The sequence below is a fragment of the Saccopteryx leptura genome, chromosome 2 (genome assembly GCF_036850995.1).
Source record: "Saccopteryx leptura isolate mSacLep1 chromosome 2, mSacLep1_pri_phased_curated, whole genome shotgun sequence".
NCBI lineage: Eukaryota > Metazoa > Chordata > Mammalia > Chiroptera > Emballonuridae > Saccopteryx > Saccopteryx leptura.
The window spans coordinates 373,760,953-373,778,705 of record NC_089504.1 but is presented as its reverse complement, the minus strand read 5'-3'; the positions used below and the strand labels follow the sequence as shown (position 1 = coordinate 373,778,705).

Genomic DNA, 17,753 nt, shown 5'->3' with positions numbered 1-17,753 from the left:
TAAATTTTTCAGGACAACATTTGTTAATAAAATTACTTAGATTTTAAGTGTGCAATTCTATAATACATCATCCATATATATTGCATTGTGTGTTTACCACTCACAGTCAAGTCTCTTTTTGTCACTATGTATTTGACCCCCTTTACCCTTTACTACTTTCTACATTTTTCTCTGGTAACCACAATACTGTTATCTGTGTCAATGAGTTTTTGTTAATTTTTGTTTGTTTGTTCACTTATTGCTTTCAGTTTTATATCCCACATATGAGTGAAATCATATGGTTCTTGACTATTTCCATCTGACTTATTTCACTTAGTATAATATTCTTATTATCCATCTATGTTGTTGCAAATGGCAGTATTTTACCTTTTTTATGGCTGAGTAGTATTCCACTATATATATGTGCAATTTTATCCAATCATCTATTGAAGGACACTTCAGTTGTTCCCATGTCTTGATGACTGTGAATAACCTTGCAATTAACATAAGAGTGCATATATCTTTACAATTATATGTTTTCAAATGGAGGGGTAGATACCCAAAAGAGGGGTGGTGAGTTATATGGTAACTCTTTTCTTAGTTTTTTATGAACCTCCATATTGTTTTTCATAGTGGCTGTACCAGTTTGCTTTTCTACCAGCAGTGAATGAGGTTTCTTTTTTCTCCACAACTTCTTCAATACCTATTACTTGTGTTGTTGATAACAGCCAATCTAACAGATGTGAAATGGCATCATATTGCAGTTTTGACTTGCACTTCCCTAATAGCTAGTGAAGTTGACTATTCTTTTATATATCTGTTGGCCATTTGTATGTTTTTTTGGAAGAAGCATCTGTTTGAGTCCTCTGCCCATTTTTTAATTAAATTGTTTGTTATTTTGTTGTTGAGTTGTATGAGTTCTTTATATATTTGGGGTATTAACCCCTTATCAAAGGTGTTGTTTGCAAACATCTTCTCCTGTACAGGATTTTTTGTTTTGTTGGTTGTTTCGTTTGCTGTGCAAAAGCTTTTTAATTTGATATAGTCCAATTCATTTGTATTTGCTTTGACCTCCCTTGCCTTTGAAGTCAAATTCATAAAATCTTCTATAAGACCAAGGTCCATAAGTTTAGTACCTATGTTTTCTTTTATATAATTTATTGTTTCAGGTATATACTTAGGTCTTTGATCCATTTTGAGTTAATTTTTGTATATGGTGACAAACAGCAGTCTAGTTTCACTATTTTGCATGTAGCCTTCCAATTTTCCCAGCACCACTTATCGAAGAGGCTTTCTTTTCTCTGTCATATGTTCTTGGCCCCTTTGTCAAAACTTATTTGGTCAGATACATGTGGGTTTATTTCTGGGCTCTCAAATCTATTCCATTGGTCTCTATCTATTTTTCTGCCAATACCATGCTTTTTCAATTATTGTTGCTTTGTAGTATAATTTAAAGTCAATGTGTATGATACCACAGACTTTGTTTTTTGTTCTTATCATTTTTGTTTTGTCTATTCAGAGTCTTCTATGGTTCCATAGAAATCTGGTGATTTTTTGTTCTATTTCTTTAAAAACTACCAGTGGGATTTTGATGGGGATGTGAAGGACCTATACAATAAAAACTACAAGAGATTGTTAAAGGAAATTGAAGAATACACAAGAAAATGAAAAAATATTCCACGTTCATACATTGGAAAAATCAACATAGTTAAAATATCCATATTACCCAAAGTCATGTATAGATTTAATGCAGTCCTCATTAAACATTTAGAAAATAAATAACATATGAATCAATATTTAATCATAGGAAAAATTAATTCCAATTTTTTATTTCTAATAGGAAAACAAAAATTAAAATATAGCATATCAAAATGTGTGGAATGCAGCCAGAGCAATATTTAGAGTGAAATTTGTAACTTTAAATGTTTATATTTGAAATGAAAGTTCTCAAATTAATAATCTAAGTTTCCAACCTTAAGAAACTAAAAAGGAAATGGCATATTAAACACAAAGTTTATCAGAAAATTGTATCTCAATAAGTCTGATAAAAGTTATTCTTTGTCTGTTTTGGCCTGATGGTTTATCTTAAATTATTCTTTGCTGATGCTTTTCTTCATAGCTATAAATTTTTATTATAAATAACAATCTATTGAGAAAAGTATCTATACAAGAGCATTTATAAAATATTTCTGAATTTTATGTTACAAATTGTGTTAATGAATAACAACATCTTAATCCATTACCATTTGCTCATCCTTAAATATACGTTGTTTTATTTAATACTAAGGCTACAGTGGATTCTTAGGGGATTTTGATGGCTTAATTTATGATCACCAGAAGCTCCCATTTAAACATCCTACTCCTGCAGAATTGTTGGATTTGGTTTATTTTCTCTGTAATGTGTGAATATTTGCTTTCATCACACAAGAAACCATCATGGAAAAGCCTGTCATAACTCTTGGGATATATGAGATCAACCGGTTTTAATGAATTACAAGATCAAGCAGAATTGGTTTGGAAAATAGCAAACATGTTTACAGCAGGGATGAAATTTATGTCGATCTATTACTTCCCATAAAATTCAAGCTCAGCCACTTCAGGCTATCACACAAGTGAAAAAAGATGAGAGGAAAAGTGTGAAAATTACTTTTCTTGCCACCACAACCCCATTGTTTTTCTTGCCACCCCCATCCCCACCTCCATTGTCAGGAGTCACTTCTTCTCTCCACCCCTAGGTATCTCCTCACCTTGTGCACATTTATGTTCATCTGTGGTGGCCTTTCTAACTATAGGGCTCCAGTATGCCTCTTTTCAGTTCTGTTTGGGGCACTGCTGCCTTGTTTCAGGAAAAACCTCCCAGAGAGCAGTCAGGATATTCACCTTAACATAATAAATGTCACATTAATACAGAGGAATTATTTGTTTACTGATGAACGGATTATAAGATATTACTATAGTCTGGCCTCTTTCTTGGAATTAAAGCTAGGTTTAAGAATTATTTTTTCAAAGGTCTCTTTTGAGTTATGAGGCTGTAATTCCATCGGAAGGCTATTTATAGGTCACGCTTCACTTCTTGTGGTTTATGACTTCAACCCCAGCCCTCAATGGAATTATAACCCGACAGTCACAGAGACTGCCATTTATCATCTGTTTATTTTACAACTGAGAGGCTAGTATATTTTGGTTTTATGCTTATGGAGAACACAAGAAGGGAGGAGGAGGTGGAAGAAGAAGAGAAAGAGATAAAATAGTTGAACCAAAGCTACAGCCAGGTCTACCCAGCTCCAAACACTTGAGATAAAAACTGAGTGTCAGACAAGAGTCCAGACTGTTATCTCCGTGTTAGCAAACACCTGGGAGTATCTTGTATTTGTTACTGTGAGGGAAAAAATGTCCAAATGATCATTCTGTGTTTTTTCTCAGCTGAGCACGACTGCAACAGAGCAGAGAGCTGGACTGAGGGGCGGCCCTCATTTTCTTCCTCCCCTCCTTTTGTCCACTCAGTGCCAAGAACAAGCTCTCTGGCAGGAGGCTGCGAACAGCTGGGTCAGAGATCAGGCAGGGTCATTGCGCACTCGGGCCTTGGGCTTCTCTGGCCGGTCCCTGCAGTGTGCTGGGCAGGACTCTCCTTGATCTCCCCGTGCTGTTCAGGCTCCGCAGCACAGCTGGCTCTGGGCCTTTGCAAACATTCTAATTTAATGCATAATTAATATAACAGTGGTTCAAGGCAGAGAGGCTTCTGGGACTAATTAGTGACTTGACTCTCCATGGTAGCTTGAATTCCATTCTTATCAGTGCCGGGAAGAACTGCACTCTTAGAAATAATCAGTCTCCCACTTATTACTCTGACACAGCCAAAAGTCAAAGATCACCTTTCCATTCAGTGTGCAAAAATTCCATCAGTGTGCAATCACTTCCCACAGGGACTGAACTTCCTTTGGAAGAGTCTCACTGAATTAGTCCCTCCTGAACTTTTAGGTTTCCATATGGGCCTGGCGTGATCTTACTGCAGGTGAAGAAATAGAGAGTCAGCAAGGGATCACTGACCATCCACAGAATGGACAGCATTGTTCTGGGCTTTAGAGCTGGTTTGAAGGAAAATAAAAACCTCAACTCTCTTCCCAAAGACCTCGCAATACAATAATAGAACATGTAATGATGAGAATAAATGACTTGCGTACTCTCATCCCCAACATGGTCCCCCTCTGTGTCTGTGGATGCGTGGCACTAAGTGTTCAAGTCACACACAGAGGACCTGTTCAACCTCAGAGTGAGTTTGCCCCAGGAAGAGAGGTGGCATGGTCGTGGTACTATTCTGCTTTGCCTCCTCTTCCAATGCTTTTTGCTCTTCAGCCTTGTCTAAAAACACTTTATTTCCAGTTTGCTCAGGCCCAGCAAAGCATGATCTAGACTAGAATCAGCAAGCTATAAATATGGACCATGAGCCAAATTCAGTCCAACCATTCATTTAATTCATGTATGCATGGTCTATGGCTGCCTTTGTGCTGCAATGGCAGATTTGAATAGTTGCAACAAAGGTCACATGAGCTACAAACCTAAAGATACTTACTATTCTGCCCTTTGCAGAATAGGTTTGCTGACCTCTAGTCTAGACTATCAAAAACCACCCAGCAGGTGTGTGGCCTCAGATTCTCTCAGTTTTGTAAAATTCCTTCTGGAAGTATGGGCTCTGACCCATTCTATAGTGATTCCTTAAACAAAATGCATGAGTTCCAGACCCTGCTCATGATCATGCAGTGACAAAGTGCCTGTTCATTATCTTCCAAAGGAGGCTCTTCATACTCCTCACACTTTTATTCAATAAATACTTAGGTGGTACTTTATGGTGGGCACTGCTCTAAGTACTATTATTAAATATATACTTAAGTATATAATTCATTTTGTCTTTGCAATCATCCAACAAGGTAGGTATTACCCCCAGTTCACAGATGAGCAAACTAGAGTACAGAGAGGTTAAGTTGCCCAGGGTTACATAACTAGTAACAGAGCCAGGACTTGAACCCAGGCATCCCTGCTCTTCAGTCTGTGCCCTGAGCTATGTCAGTCAATCTTTTCTACATGTTATCCCCAGGGAAATGGAGTTGGGGATCTGCTAGGGGCGTGGTCACTCTGATTAACTATCTGCAACTGGGAAATTTTCTTAGAGTTTTTAATTTAAAATACATATGAATATTGTACTAGTATATTTATCTTATATTTTTCAGGATCCACTAGCACAATACCTGTACCCCCTGGGATATGGGAACTCCTATTTGAGAGGCATAGGCCTAGGGTATAGTTTATATTAGACAAAATGTGACTATACCAAATTTTGCCACTGTAACACTCATTTATTTGATCAAGTCTAATGGTTTAAAAACTTTCTAATTTTTAATCAAAAGATACATTTTAAGAGAAAGCTGGATGTAGGATATGTAACAGAGGTAATGAGCCCAGGAACCCTCTGAGCTTCATCACTGGGATACTCAGAGTCCTGTAGTCATCCCCCCTTCTGGAACAGTCCCAGTGGTCGGCAAACTCATTAGTCAACAGAGCCAAATATCAACAGTACAACGATTGAAATTTCTTTTGAGAGCCAAATTTTTTAAACTTAAACTATATAGGGAGGTACATTCCTTATCGAGGTAGCGCCCGCACATGGTATTTTGTGGAAGAGCCACACTCAAGGGGCCAAAGAGCCGCATGTGGTTTGTGAGCCGCAGTTTGCCGACCGCTGCTCTAGACTAAGCCTATTCCCTTTTCCACCTGACAGTCCTTCAAATGTGTTAAAATAGTGATTGCATCTCCTCTCACATATCTTATCCAGAACAAAGAAAATTAGTTCCTATGATCATTCCTCAGGGGATGAGCTTTCACATTCTCTCTTGCTCCTGATTAAAATAGGTGCTCAGAACTGCACACATTTTAGAATTGGGACTGTCCATGGAGATTTAGTGGGAAACACTCATTTCTCAAGTCTGGATATCCTATAACAGGGCTTGTGGAGGACTGTATGAAGACAAAGATGAATGCATCAATAACTCTCATCCCATGTGTTCTTCTGGAACCTTGTCATCCTCCCATTAATGGTAGAGTCTAATTCTTTTTCCCTTGAATCTGGGTGGGCTTGTGCCTCATTTGTAACCAATAAAATGTCAAGGAAGTGGCATTGCATGACATCAGAGGCTAAGTCATAGACAAGGATGCAACTTTCACCTTGTGAGCAATAATGCTGCACTACAGCACTGAGCCTCATATGAGTAATCTGACTGCCTGGAGGCCAGCATGCTATGAGGAAGCTCACACTAGCCCATCGAGAAACCACACAGAGAAGTTCTGAGACTATCTTCAGGGAAAGGGATACCCAGCCAGCCTCCAGCTGCTCTAATCATTCCCTGTCCACTGCTCTAGCTTCAACTACCATCTGATTACAACCACAGGAAAGACCCAAAACCAGAATCACCCAGTCAAGCCCTTCCCTAATTCCTGACCCATAGAAACCATGACAGATTATTGTTGTTGTTTTCAGCCACTCTATTGTAAGATGATTGTCACACAGCAGTAAATAACCACAATAGGGTGTTGGCATTGATCCTTGGTCTGTGGGGACAAGGTCTGCTATAAAGTCCTCAGAGAACTCTGGCACTGTTTCTATCTTTGTTTGGAGCAGAAATATTCCATCTTACCCACAGACACTTCTCAAGGGGTCACAGAGTCTTGAGACCAAAGCTTGAGACAAAATCAATTCAATGGCTTGTAATTTTAAAAAATATATTTTAATATTGTTCAAATAGTATCCCAATAGTACATTTTTATTAAACATACCTATGGCTATAGATTAAACTGTGCCCCATCCCTCAAATTTATATGTTGAAGCCCTAACCCCCATATGACTATATCTGATAATAGGGTCTTTAGGAGGTAATTAAGATTAAATAAGATTATAATCCAATAAAACTGTGTGGCTTTATAAGAAAAGAAATCTCTCTCTCTCTCTCTCTCTCTCTCTCTCTGCCATGTGAGGACACAGTGAGAAGGCAGCCATCTGCAATCCAAGAAGAGAGCTCTCACCAGAATCCTACTATGTTACCACTCTGATCTCAGACTTTTATTCCCCAGAACTGTGAGAAATTCATGTCTGTTGTTTAAGCCACCCAGTCTATATATTTTGTTATGGTAGCCTGAGCTAATATATAGAGATAGATATAGACATACATTCAAATGTGTAACTAAACAATGAAGATGATTTGCATTGTAAGTGAATTAATTTGCAAGCATGACCACTGTGGCCTCCAAAAATCCTGAAAAACAGATTATACCATCTGTCATATGTTAGCTATGCCATTTAGACATTTCCTGTATATTTTTAGTAATGTTTTGAGAAAAAATGATTGCTTTAATTAAAAAACCAATCATGGTATCACTAACTATATCATAATTAAATCAATTGTAAATATAACCCTAGAAGCTTAGATGGTATCGTAAAGTTCATTCAGTTAAACCAACCAATCATAGCCTATTTTATAACATTTTCCAAAGCTAGTATGGTGATTTCCAGCTTGGATCTTTGTGGACTACACCAATGTTGAGTGGTTTAGTGTCACTCAGTGTTGGTAAGGATGCAGTGAAATGGGCACTCTGACATTTTTATAAGTTTGTAAATTGATACAACCTTTTTGGAACAGGATTCTACTATGTTGTTTAAGGGTATTAAAAAGGTATATGCCTAAAAAAAAAAGGTATATGCCTCTCAATCTATGCTTAGGTAATACCTCAACATATAGAGAGAGCTTCCTGTGCTTTTACTGCAACAATATCTGTCATATGAAAAAATTAGAAACACTATAAATGTGCAGCAGTAGGACAATGGTTAAGTAAATTATTATTCATAAAGCATAACTATTTTGATGTGTAAAAGGAGACTATAAAATACACAACTATATGTTTGTTGAATGAACTGAATAATAACAATCTCCTGACTATTATCTCTAAGTATTATCATTTTATTTGTTTGGTTTTTTTGCATTTTTATAACTTTATTTGACAATCAGTGGTTAATTCTCATCTACATTCACCCTTTGTAGATTTTTGAAAGTGGCAACAGGTATGTAGATAACGAACATGTAGAGCTTATTTGGTGACTCTTCAACCTCATGACATTTTCTGGACAACCTCACCCGGATACTGGGTGGGACAGTCTCAGGCCAATGTGCACATCTGGAGTTCCCATCTCCTTTATGGCAAATTTCCAGATCTCCTTGAGTGCCCAAGGGGCACACTGTTTGAAAGCCACTCTGTGGATGCACTTGTGAATGTGGATGGTGTATTCCCGAGTCACTACCTCATTGATGACAGAAGGACTCTTCTTCTTTGGGCCACCCTTCTTTGGGGAAGCCATTCTGAGGGCGGGCCCAGGTTGAAAAGAGAGCTATCAGGGTTTGACAAGGCAGAAATATGACTTCAATTTGTTTGGATAATATGGTCATTGGAGAGTCATGCAGTCATGAAGTCATGAAATTATGAAATCTGGAAGTATCTAGCAATAACCCATTTTATTGTTACACAGCTATAATGGTTTATAAAAATCTGCCTTCATGTAACTTCTAGCCATTTTTCTAGGTCTGGCAAATAAGGTGTCCAGAATAAAATCTTTAAAACCATGACACATGTGTAAGATGTTATGATCTTAAACAGTTTTCAAGTAATAAAAGACAGCCATCATGTCCTGACCAATGTCATGGTTAATATCACAGATATACAAAATTCTTTTTGACAATATTTTCTATTTTGGTACTTTAGGCAAGAGATTTCTATTTGCCTTTCTCCAAACCTGCTTTCTTCATCTGGAACATGAGTTTGTGGTTTAGAATTTGAAACACTGTCCAATATTTCTCACTGCTTGAGTCTAAAACATCCTTTCTCATAATTGAAGGCAAATGACAATTTTCTTTCTTTTTTGCTGAGTGTTTTTCTGGATTTTGTTTTGGTTCTTTTTTTTGCTGTTGACTGATATTTTTCCTTGAGTTATGACAGGTGAGAGCCAAATGCATATATTGCCAAGTGAAGTGTGGTCAGACTCAGACAGGGGTGGGAGGTGGGGAAAGCTTGTTCTTTGGAAGGACAACGATGTCATGGGACTATTATAAGAATGACTCACATGTAGTTAGTGTGGGTAATGGACCTGAAGGGAATCTAAAGGGACGAGATGTAAAGTTGTTTGCTTGTCCTGGGGACTTGAACTTGGTCAGTTTTGATAGCTGTGATGCCCTTTGACTTTGGAGACTGAAGTTCTCAGGCTTTATGGGGAATGTATTTTCAAAGTTATGAACAGCAAATTTTCTCTCATTCATCCTGGTGAGTGTAAAGTGGAACCAATATAAAGATGAATATTTAGGTGAAATGATCATTTGATTGAGTATTAGAAAGAGTCCTGGTTGAGTGGCAGTGAATGTCAAAAAAAGCTGAAAGTTTCAGTTGGCCAAGCATTGAGGGACATTTCTATGGTCCATGTACTATTCTGCATCTTGATAGGGGCTGTATTACACAGGTTTACAACAAAATCCAGCAAATATACAATTAAGACTGAGCATACACTTCACATAAAAATACTTTAAATAAATATTAAACTTCAGTTAATATGTATGCTGAAGTAGTTCAAAGGAATTATACTTGTATCTGAAATGTACAAAAAATAAGATATATTAATGGTGGAAAGAGGAGTGGACACACATGGTAAAGCAGGTATGTTGAAATGTTAGTGGCAGAATCTAGGTGATGCTCCTGTGCAGTGGTGTGTGTGCCTGAGCTGGCTTGCAGAAGTTGATTTTGCTCAAATCTTCCCCAAGACACATTTGTAGCTTAAAATTGGCGATGGTAGGGAATACCTACACCATAAAAGTCAGCAACAGACAAAGGAGTGCATTTTTATTTTTCCCTTGGAGAACAAGCTGACCAACACACCACAGGGTATGTGGATTGTTCATTGTAACTTTCTTTCAACTTTGTGGTATGTTTGAAAACTTTTAAAATAAAATGTTGGCAAAACAATATGACTCAGTGTGCCTTGCACTGATGAAAAATAGATGAGTAGCTTTTAGACTTGTGCCTCTGAGTAGGATTTAGTAGGCAGAGACAAGGCGTTCCTCCTGCTGCAACAGCTAGAGAAGTAAGGACATATCACAAAATCTTGTTTTTAAAAGCAGTGTGGAGAACCACAGGGGCAAAGAAGAGTAGAAGAATAAGAATTCCAGAATGGAAGAGCATGTGCAAAGTGAGGTGAGGTTACTGGAAGTTTCCTCCCTAGGGGCAGTGGTTGAGGCCTCGAGGGCTGAGCTGCCATAGGCAGAGGGCAGAGAAATCAGGGGAAGCTGTCACAGCCTTGCAGCCTTGTGTAAAAGTGGAATCTAGATGAGCCCCGGGAACGGGGCTGGCTTTCCCAAAGAGCAGTTATTGCACATGGTATGACCCAGGAGACTCAAGGAAGAGTGAACTCATGCAGAGCCTCAAAATCCCTAGGAGTCATACTAGTGGGAGGGGCTTGCACCCATAGCCGACAGGGTGCCTATCAGAGCTTTGACAGACTTTGAATCTGTGTGATGTGGAGGGGAAAGCTCTAAACTTTTGGGTTAGAGGTGACAGAAACACAAGATCTCGATTTGAACTCTGGAGAATTTTGCCCAGAATGGAGCTGGACCAGGAAGGCAGAGCCAAACCTCCCTCAATCTCACATTTCAGAAAAGACAAAATCCCACTAGTGGAAGAGGCTTGAAGCAAACAAGCATCAGCTCTTACCCCCGAGACATTTGAAAGCAGAGAGAACTGAGTCTGACTGCAGCCCAGCCACAACCCAGTTTACTTTCTCAGGGCATTGAGATGGTCGGCCCCTTACACTGTCTGTCCAGCTGAGGAAAGGATAAGCCCTTCCCAGGGGAAATTAACATTAATTTCAATCTCTATAGTTCTTTCATATATAACGTGGTAAACAACTATAAGTTGTTAGGCATAGGGAGGAAGGACAATGTGACCAATACTCAAGAAATAAAAAAGAGAATAAAAGAAAGCAGACCCACAAAATATCCAGCAGTTAGGGTTGGCAGATAAGGACGTTGAAAAGAATTTCAACAAATATTTAAAAGAAAATAAAGAAATAATGGACAAAAATATGAATGAAAAGATAAAGAATTTTAACAGAGAACTGAAATCTATTTAAAAAGAAGCAAATGAATATTCTAGAACTGCAGTATCTGAAAGAAAGAGCTCATTGGGTATGATTAATATCAGATAAAACATAGCAGAAGTCAAGAAGGTGAACCTGAAGATATGTGAATAGAAAAAAAAAGGGTAGATAGAAGAAAAAATAGACTGACAATACAGAATACAGACAAAGAGTCTAACATACGCACAACTGGTGTCTCAGAAAGCAAGGAATGAAGAATAAGATAAAATAAATATTTAAAGTCAAAGTTCTTACAAAGACCAATGGAAGATGTATTATTACACTTGGATTTTCATATCCTGGTGGTCATATTTACTGATTATGGGTGACATTGGGGACAATCCAATGATTTCTTTGATCTTTCTTTTTTCTCATTGTGAAATTGAACCAATAATATTAATTCCATAGAACTTTCATAATATCATCTATAAATGCTATATAAGGTAAGGTGAAAATTTTAAAAATTATCATCATTGTGTCATTGTCCTCATCATTATTGTTGTTTTGCTAAGTTACTCTTGTGACCCAGTATATAATTTCTATCCCTAGCACACACCAGGATGAAATTAGAAGTTGGCTAAAATGAAATTGGATTGCACCAGGTTGTACCTCCCTTCATTCTAAAATAATTCTATTTTTATTCATATATCCCCATATTTTTTCATTTGTGTAATGAGCAGTGTTAGTCCAGAGATTACAGAAATAGTCAAGTTATAGGCACTGCAAAAGGTTTTCAGTCTGAGATTATCTCCTGGACTCGAAGTCCTTGGGTAGAATGAGGATATAAGAGACATATATTCATGAAAAATATACCTCTAATTTGAGATATGGAGGCTCAGATTTACTTAAATCATGTAATTATTTAGTTTCCAGTCACATTAAAACTAAGTGAAAGCCCAGATTATATCAGGATATGTGGACCCATAAGACTCACCAAAATGACATGTAATTATGAATATGTGTGTGTGTGTGTGTAATATTCATATTTTTGGCTTGAGAATAGCCTTCTCCCTCTGTGTGTGTGCATTCTTGGCTTCTCTTTCTCTTCTAATAAGGACACTACTCTTATTGGATTAGGGCTCCTTCCTTAAGATGTCATTTTAGCTTAATTACCTCCTTAAAATCCTGATCTCCAAATGAAATCATGTAATGCCAGGAGCTGCCATCATGGCCATTCACATTGGATTCAGACAGTTGGTAAAGAAACAACAGAGCCAAAAACTGGTGGGCTATCATCTTTAATCCTAGCTTGCACCCAGCGGGCAAGTAAAAACACACCCTAGGCTCCAAAACCACTCACATTCAGTGCTCACAAAGCTACTGACTTACCTGAGTTTCCTAGAATCAAAGGTTTCTAGCTCACCAGACTTATTCACCTCTGTTCCCCATCTCCTTCCTTTTCCCTGCACAAACTCTGCACAAACTGGCTTCTCATTCAGCACTCCGCTATCTTGGCTGCTTCTCCTGGCCTCCTGCTAATGGCCTCTCTTTGCTCTCCTCTCTGCTCTCTCCTCTAATGCTAATCACAGGAACTGAGAGAGCAAGCTCCTGGTCTGCCTCCATTTTATAGTGTAGAAATCAAAACATTTAATCCAATATACAAAATAGGGAAGTCTCTAATACAAAGTCACTTATCTGGGGCATGATGGGATTGCACCACCCCACATCAAAAAGGGTGGGAAAGGTTTAGTCCTAAAACCAAGCCTCAGGCTACAAGGATCCTGCCTGCCCACAGCCCACCCCCAACACACATTAATATCACCTGGGCGACGGCTTCCACGTGGGCAGTGCCATCTTTAACAAAGTGAGCATAATATATTTTATCTGCCCAACAAATCACATTTTGAATTAGGACTTCAACATATGGCTTTTGAGGGATACAACTGAGTCCGTAACAAGCAGAGAAAAATAAAGGCAAAAAAGTGTCACATGTTGGTTAATGACCTTATAACTAAAAATGCTTGTCATATCCACCTCAGTACCACATAAGCCAACCCATCAGATCAGAAAGCTACAGACCTTCATATCTTTTCTTTATCGAGAGTGTCTTTGTTTTGTTTGTTTCATTTTTGTGGGGGAGTGGGGATCATCTTTGCTTGCTTTGTTAGTATGTGGGCTTGGAGTCCTGAGTCTTTCTTAGCATTGCTTTTCTAATGAGTTGCCCTCTGTTCTGTTCTCTTCAAATATTTCATCTTTTGAGAAATCAAGGGTGTAGCCATTTCAGGGATGTCTTCAAAATTAAGCTACCCAACTTTGGGTGAGCCAGTTGCGGAGAAGGAGACACAGGTCACCTCACTTGGGACATCCAGTTTCATGAAGGAGTGTATGATACATGTTCTCTGGCCTGATTCTTTATCCAAGACAAGCCTCACACTTTCCTGCCAAGGTATATTAAATAGCACATTGACCCAAGTGAATTCAGAAAATGCTTATTATATGGAAGGCTGTGAAGACAAACAATTAACAAGGCAAAAGCAGACACATCTCCATAGTTTAGGGGGGCAGCACCAGTGATTCACTCCAGCTGGGAGGACCGGGGGACACTCCATGAAAGAGGAATGCAGCACCTGTAATAAGGAACAAGAATTTGACAGGTGAGGAAAGCATGGAGTGTGAGATCTAGGGGGTGGTGTGCGAAGCAGGCAAATCATTCCACGCAGATCGAAAAGCACAAGCAAATTCATGGAGGCACAAAAGTAATTACAATCTTCAAAGATAAATGAGACCTCTCTAAAACAGTGCTTCTCAAACTTCAGCATGCATCAGGGAGACCCAGAGGGCTGGTTAAAACACAGCTTGCTACCTCCCCTACCCCATCAAGAGTTTCTGATTCATCAGTCTGGGGTGAGGCCCAGGAAGTTACATTTCTAATAAGCTCCCAGGTGATGCTGCTCTTCTTGACCCAGGGGCCACACTTTGGGGACAATAGGACTAAAAATAGTAAAGGATGTAGTGATAGATCTATAGTTCAATAGATCGGAGCCATTATCATTTAACTATTCTTTTGAAGGGTGAATTGTAAGGTCAAGGGAAAGCTTGGCCACTGCCTAGGGGTGGAAGCATTTCTGAGGTTGTTCTAATTGTCCAACTGAGAAACAATTAGAGCCTGCCCTGGAGTTCTGTCCTCAGAATGCATAGGGAATTAGAAAGGCAAGTGTCACTCCAGAAGCAGAACTAACTTCTCTTCCCTTGGTGAGAAGTTGAACACAGAAGAGAAGGATAAGGTGATAATCGCGTTATAGTTTCATTTTAGGAGACTGGACAAGTTTTGAAACATTTCAGAGACAAAGCGCAGGAAGAGGAGCAGAAGAGGAAAAAATGGCTCTGGTCCTTGAGACAGGTTCCCCGTGCCCAGGGAAATGAGAAATGTAGCAGTGAGTAATGGATCATGGGAAACTTTGGATAGGAGCTCTACAGAGGCAGGGCTGAAGAGAAAACTTAGCAGGGGAAAGAAATACAGTGACAGCCGGGAGCTAATGGATGCCTACTAAGAGGCAAGGAGAGGAAGGAGGGCCTGGTGGGTGGAGAGAGGAGATGCCTAGAGTAAAAGGTCCTGAGATGCCCAGGAGAGGTTTGAGAAGACAGTCAAGAAGAAGAGGCTGCAGATGTGGGTGGAGAGGCCATTTGGTAACCGGTGGCTTGGATGCTCCTGTTTACTTTTTCACAAATATTTCCTTTTTCTTTTTCCAAGTGATAGGGAGACAGACTCCCACATGCTTCTGACCAGGATCCAACTGGCAACACCTGTATGGGGCTGATGCTTTGTCCATCTGTGGCCATGCTCACAACCAAGCCATTTTTAGTGCCTGAGGGCAGAGGCTCCACAGAGCCATCCTCAGCAACTGGAGCCAATGCACTCAATCAATAGAGCCATGGCTGCAGGAAGGAAAGAGAAGAGGAAGACAGAGAGAAAGGGGGGAGGAGAGAGGAAGGGATGAAGAAGCCGATAGTCACTTCTCTTGTGTGCCCTGACCGACAATTGAACCTGAGACATCCACACCTGGGCTGATGCTCTACCACTGAGCCAACCAGCCAGGGTCCACCAATATTTCGTAAGTGCCAAAAATACGCCATACATTTTGCTGAATGCTGAGGACACAGTGGTGAGCAAAACAGGACAGTCTGGGTGGTGGTGGAGTCAAGGGACACTGCCAGTAAAAATTACCTGGAATCTATTGTTACAACTGGGAAGGAAAGATGAGGGAGCCATGGAGGGAGTTTCAGGTGAGAAGGTCACACTGTGAAAATGGCATTCAAACTTGGGCTTGACTGATGAACTGGGTACGATGAGGCCAAGAAAATAATGCATATTAGGCCCGAGACAGGTAATATGTACTTTGTCCCAAGGAAGCCGGGGACAGGGACATGGAGAGTGAGTGGAAAAGCAGTTTGCGGTGCAGCTGGCGAGGTAGGCAGGAACCTAAAAATGCAGGGCTTCTGCTAAAAACCTTGTTAAAATCCTCTAGCATAGAAATGTCTCGGTCAGTTTCTGAGCTACTCAAGATCATTAGCCATGTTGCTTTCCACTAACACTAGCTTGTTTTTAAACAAAACTGAAATTTTGAAATTGATAATTCACCTCCTTGACCGGATTTGGCTCTCAGTTGCCTTTGGGTTTCTATAACATTCAAAGCTAGCCTCCAAGGACTAAGGCTTGCCATGATCGAGAATATATATAAAAAATATATTTATGTGCCTGGGGCTCAGAAAGCAATTTCCAAAGAGATTTTCTAAAGCTGTTTTGAGCATTATATAGCCTCCTGAGATGATGGATTTTTTCCAAAAACATAAGAGAACTTTCTGCATCCTAATGAAAGTTCACAGCAGTAATATCACTCTGTGTTCTCTCCCTGCATGCCTCGCACTTCTGGGGTCTGAGGGCACAGAAAGCAGCATACGGCCTGAGCCTGAGCTCCCATTAAGCTCAGTCTTACCAAAAAACCCATCCTGCCAGAGAAAAGAGCTTGGCAGTTCCTTTATCCTACTATTAATATTTCTGCACAACTGGGATCACAGTCTTACCTGGAGCAGTGAGTGTAACACAACAATAAAGTGCTTGGGATCCAAACAGACCACAGTTTGAGTTCCGTCTCTGCCCCTTACCAGCTGTGTGACCTTGGGGAAATTGCTTAACCTCTCTGAGGCTCCGTGTTCTTTTCTGTGTTGATAATAGTACTTACTGGATAAAGTTGTGAAGAATAAGTGAGCTGTATATGAAGCACTTACTACTTTCTCCAGGCAAAGGTTGAGCTATCATGACTACCCTGACAGAGCAAACCAAGGCAACGGCAAAGGCGCCAGAGGGGACCCAGACCCTGGTAATGGGGTAGATTCCACCTGATCCCGGCCCCCAGCCTGCAGAAGAATGTGGCTCCTGCACCTTCTAAGCCACCTCTGCCTTCACTCTGTTCGTGGCTCTGCCAGTGTGGGTGGCTTCTGTCCCCCAGCCCGCTGCTGCCTTCGTAGCCGCTGCTTCTCTGTGCCACTTCACAGGGCCATCATGCAGGCACGCTGCCCTCGGTCAGTCAACTGCTAACACGTAATTACACTCTCGGCTCCTTTCCTGACTTGCTGGAGACGTTTACTGCTTCACCTCAACCTGGCTGTTCCCTCAAACCTTTTCACACCCCAGCGTGTCAGGATTTAAGACCAGCTCCTGGGGCTTCAAGAGCCACCTTTGTTTGCCTTGTGTCCCACCTGCAACTTTGCAAGGTCTGAATGGGTCATGTTTTAGGAAACCCCCAAGGAGGTAACCTCCAGGTTCCCACTAACACATTAAAAGGGGCAAAGGCAAGTGCAGAGTGGTAAGGCCCTGCAGCGCGGGCAGGGGACAGGAGCTGTGCTGTGTGTACAAGTGTTTCCATTCAGAATGAGTCACCGGCTCAAGCTGGCAGCCCTGGACCCTGGAACAACTTGGCAAATGGAAAACTAAAGGAATTGTTCCTGATGTATGTTTGTGTCCCCAGCGCCATGTTTTAAATACTCCCTCCCTCCATGCACTTCCCCAACACACAGCAAACAGGCACGCACATTGTCTCCACGGACCATGCCTTGCCCAGGAGTTTGACCCTGAGGCAGATGGGGGACCCTAAGGATACCAGCCCCTTGAGCTACCTGAGCCCTGGAGAAGAGGTATCTGGGAGAGGGCCATTTCCAAAGAGGTACTATTGTGATTTTCATTCAAATATAGCATGAATACAAGTCACAAAGTTGATCCAATTCATCAATGAAGGAGAAAAAACAGTAAGACATTACAACTGCTCAAGTGACAAAGTTTGATTTTGATAGGCAATTAATTTTAAAAGTTGGGATCACTAGGTTAAAATCTAAATTGGTTAATGCCTCACAGGGTCATAAACCATAATCCCCCAGAACAGAAAATATTTGCATCTCTACCAAACAAAACCCTATCAGCTCACCCCTGCTCCGGCAGGACCTGGAGGGAGCCAAGTCAACGGAGAGCCAAGGAAGGCGCGGCCAAGCCCTGCTCTGAGAGGACACCCAGGCACCACCCTGCCGACTGCCAAGTTTCGAGTAGTTTTTCTCCAGTGTGGTTCAA

The 17,753-nt window shown here is 40.4% G+C and overlaps 1 pseudogene; it reads right to left on the bottom strand.

Moving 5' to 3' along the window:
• Positions 1–8,033: 8,033 nt before the first annotated feature.
• LOC136393825 (large ribosomal subunit protein eL31-like) lies at positions 8,034–16,090 on the bottom strand (annotated as a pseudogene).
• Positions 16,091–17,753: the final 1,663 nt, after the last annotated feature.